This window comes from Triticum urartu, chromosome 1 (genome assembly GCF_003073215.2).
Source record: "Triticum urartu cultivar G1812 chromosome 1, Tu2.1, whole genome shotgun sequence".
Taxonomy (NCBI): domain Eukaryota; kingdom Viridiplantae; phylum Streptophyta; class Magnoliopsida; order Poales; family Poaceae; genus Triticum; species Triticum urartu.
In genome coordinates this window covers 227,074,218-227,078,900 of record NC_053022.1, presented here as the reverse complement: position 1 = coordinate 227,078,900, position 4,683 = coordinate 227,074,218, and positions in this window count along the sequence as shown.

Here is a 4,683-nt window from a genome sequence, read left to right as displayed (position 1 = left end):
AGTGTGCGGTTTTTCACCTCCGTTTGTCCATTGGTTTGAGGATGGTATGCCGTGGAGAAGAGTAGCTTGATTCCGAGCTTGGCGCATATAGTCTTCCGAAAGTAGCTAAGGAACTTGACGTCGCGGTCCGAGACGATAGTCTTTGGCACTCCATGAAGGCGCAAGATTTCCCTACAAAACAAATTTGCAATATGTGAAGCATCGTCTATCTTGTTGCAAGGAACGAAATGAGCCATTTTGGAGAAACGGTCCACGACAACAAAAACGGAATCCTTGCCATTTCGAGTTCTAGGCAAACCAAGCACAAAGTCCATGCTAATATCTTCCCATGGTTGGTATGGAATCGGTAGAGGCATATAGAGGCCATGAGATTGAGCTTTGGACTTAGCTTTGCGGCATGTCGAACATTGGTTGGTGAAGCGATTGACGTCCTGAAACATCTTTGGCCAAAAGTAGCTCTTCGAGAGCGTGGCGAACGTCTTATCGCGTCCAAAGTGTCCCATTAATCCTCCTCCATGCGATTCCTGCAAAAGCAATAAACGAAGGGACGGCTTGGGGATGCAAAGTTTGTTAGCTCGCATAAGGTAGCCGTCTTTGATGTAATAGCTCTCCCACGATGTATTCGACAAACACTTGGCATAAGGGGTGGCAAAAGTTTCATCATGCACATACAAATATTTGATATGCTCGAAGCCAATGACATCTAACTCGAGTTGCGTGACTAGCATGCATATGCGGGAAAGAGCATCCGCGACGATGTTTTCTTTACCCTTGATGTACTTGATGACATAGGGAAAAGACTCAACGAATTCACTCCATTTAGCATGAAGCTTGTTCAACTTAGTTTGACCATTGAGATACTTGAGGGTCTCATGATCGGTATGAATGATAAACTCGTGGGGACGAAGGTAATGTTCCCATTCATGTAAAATGCGGACTAAAGCATATAGCTCTTTGTCATAGATGGGATAGTTGAGTTGCGCTCCGGAAAGTTTCTCACTAAAGTAAGCTATGGGGCGCTTCTCTTGCGTTAACACACCTCCTATGCCATTACTACTAGCATCACAATGAATCTCAAAAGGCTTGTCGAAGTTGGGTAAAGCAAGAACGGGAGCATGAGTAAGCAAATTCTTAAGCTCATTGAAAGCAATATCTTGAGATGGTCCCCAAACAAAAGGCGCGTTCTTCTTGCTCAAAGCATGCAAAGGTGAAGAAATGGTGCTAAAATCCTTCACAAATCTACGGTAGAAACCGGCTAAACCAAGTAAACTACGGACTTGTTGCAAATTGGTTGGTTGGGGCCAAGTTTTAATAGCATTGATCTTGGAATCATCTACATGAACACCCTTAGAAGAGACAAAAAATCCTAAGAAAACTAGCTTATCAACACCAAAAAGGCATTTCTCCATATTAGCATAGAGACGCTCTTTCCTAAGAGTTTGCAAAATGGTGCGGACATGGGTGACATGCTCTTGGATAGATTTGCTAAACACAAGAATGTCATTGAAGTAAACCACAACAAATATACCAATGTAAGGGCGAAAGACATGATTCATAAGGCGCATAGAAGTGCCCGGTGCTTCCGAGAGACCCATAGGCATGACTAACCACTCATACAAACCAAACTTGGTTTTGAATGCGGTTTTCCATTCATCACCCTCTTGTATGCGGATTTGATAGTAACCACTCTTAAGATCGATTTTGGAAAATATAGTGGCACCACTAATATCATCTAGCATATCATCTAGGCGTGGAATGGGGTACCTATATCTAACGGTGATAGCATTGATAGGTCTACAATCGGAGCACATGCGAAAGCTACCGTCATGTTTTGGCACAAGATGACCGGTATGGCACAAGGACTCAAACTTTCACGCACATGTCCATGGTCTATGAGATGCTTTACTTGCCTTTGTATTTCTTTGGTTTCTTCGGGGTTGATGCGGTATGGAGCTTTGTTGGGAAGCGGCGCTCCGGGGATGAGATCAATTCAGTGCTCAATGCCTCGTAGTGGAGGTAGACCCGGAGGTAGCTCATCGGGAAAAACATCTTGGAATTCCTACAATAGAAAAGATAACACCAAAGGTAGATCGTGAGAGTTGTTAGTTTGTGTGACCTCGTCCTTGCACAATAGGACATAGTGTAGGACACTTGATGGGTTCTCACACACTTCTCTCATCTCACGTTTGGTGGCAAAGAGAACTAAGGTTTTCTTGTCGCTCATCGTGGAGTCACTCAATTTGGGCTTGTGGCGCTCACTCTCTTTTTGGTGGGTCGCTCTCTCACTATTTTCTCCACGATGGGTGGCTTGCTTGTCGGCGAGCACTTGGCTTGGAGATATAGGACGTAGCACGAACTCTTTCCCTTTCATCTTGAAGCTATAGTGATTTATACGCCCATTGTGAATGACACCTCGGTCAAATTGCCATGGCCGTCCAAGGAGGAGGTGGCAAACGGTCATCGGAAGGACATCACATTCCAATGTGTCTTCATAGGCGCCGATCTTGAAAGAGACTTGTACTCTATACTCGACTTGTATGGTGCCGGTGTCGCTTAGCCATTGAACCTTGTAGTGTTGAGGGTGCTTCATCTTGACCAACTGGAGCTCGGAGCATAGTTCTTCACTTTCTAAGTTGTGGCAACTCCCTCCATCGATGATGACCTTGACGGATCGTCCATTGATGTCGGCCTTGGTGTGAAAGATATGGCATCTTTGATCTTCGTCTTGTTGATTTTGAAGAGTCAAGACCTTGGAGACAAAAAGAGCGGGGCTTGAATCTTCATCGCAAAAGACTTGGTCATCTTCATCTTCATTGTGCACTTGTTTGTGCATGGCCACTTGCTCAAAAGCTTCCATTTCTCCTTCACTCATGGAGTCATAGGTTCCGTCGTCGTTGAGGATCATGGTGCGCTTGTTTGTGCACTCGAAGGACTTGTGGCCTCGGCCGTTGCATGTGAAGCATTTGATAGAACTTGTCTTGATGGTCTCATCGGGTGGAGTAGATGATGATGGAGCTTTCTTGAAGTTTTTTGTAGTAGGTGGACGACTTGAGCCTGTCGAAGCTTTCTTGTAACTTGACTTGTCGCCGTTGCTTGTAGAAGGCTTGGTTGAGGTAGAAGGTGTTGGAGTCGTTCAAGCTTGATTGTTGGAGAGGCCATAGGACTTGGATGAGAACTTGGCATACTTGAAGTCGTCTTGTACTTGCCATTCCGCTTTGGTAGCTTGATGCACTAGCTCGATGAGGTTCGAGTATGGTTGGAAGTCGGCGATCTTATTGATAGGATGATTGAGTCCATTCAAGAACCTTGCCATAGTTTGCTCATCATCTTCTTTGACATTGGCTCGTATCATGGCAATCTCCATTTCCTTGTAGTACTCTTCAATGCTCTTGGTGCCTTGCTTGAGTTGTTGAAGTTTCTTGAAGAGGTCGTGGTTGTAGTAGTTTGGCACGAATCATGCTCTCATGACATCCTTCATTTGTGCCCAAGTGGTGATGGGTGGTTCACCTCTTGCCTCGCGGCGCTCAATGACTTGTTCCCACCAAATGAGGACATAGTTTTGGAACTCAAGGGATGCCATCGCGATCTTCTTCTCTTCTTCATAATTGTGCAAATGGAAGATCTTGTCAACTTTCAATGCCCATGAAAGGTATTCTTCGGGATCGTTGCTTCCGTTGACTTGGGCATGGTGAACTTGAGCTTGTCGTAGCGTTGCTCTTCATTGTGTTGGGGTCGGGGATGATGACGCCCATGTTGTAGATGATTGTCCAACTCGTGGTGCTCTTGACGAAGTTGGAAGTCTTCCTCATGTTGCTCTTGGCGAGGATTGGGTCCACTGTCTTCTTGTTCTCGATGGACTTGAGGGGGAGCTTGTCTATCTTGACGAGGCTCTTGTCTATCTGGACGAGGAGCTTGTTGACGCACACGTCTTTGGAAAATTCTTTCTTGAGCTTCATCGCGAAGTGCTCTTGATGTAGTCGAGCTTGTCGGCCTCGGTCGGCTACGGCACGACTTGATTCATGAAGGGCACGTTGCGCTTCTAGTGCTTGAGCTTAACGTAGTTGTTGTTCTTGGCGTTCCGCCTCGGCGTCTTGTGCATCTTGATGTTGTCACGCTCGCTCCTCTTGTTCGTGTTGACGTTGGCGTTGCCGCTCTCAAGCTAGCACAAAGGCTTGTTCGCCTTGATGTCGTCAATGTTCTTCCGAGTCGGTGTCTCGAAGTGGATTGAGGTTTGCTTGACGCTCGTTGCGCGCGGCTCGTCGAAGAGTGTTCGATGTCGGTGTACTTGAACCGGAGATGGTGTCATCGGAGTGTCGACTTGAACGGCTCCTTCTTGAAGTGGAAGAAGAGCTGTTGAGCAACAAAGCGTGAATCTCGTCCATCCTTGCGTCATTCTCTTGCTTGTGATCATCGAGATTGTTGTCAAAGTAATCCCTTGTACGTTGCTCGGTAAGTCGCAAGTCAGCGGCAAGGTTGTCGATGCGTTCACTCATAGCTTGTTGCTCTTGATGCAAAGCACGCTGTGCACCAAAGAGGTGACTCTTGGTGATGAAGGAGTTCATGTCGTCGTCTTGCTCCATGAAGAGCGGGTTCATAGAAGTACTTGGCCTATCCATCATTCCAAGACAAGTATGAGTGGAATAAAGGGAAGAACCAATATGAAATGTACCTTGACCGATGTTG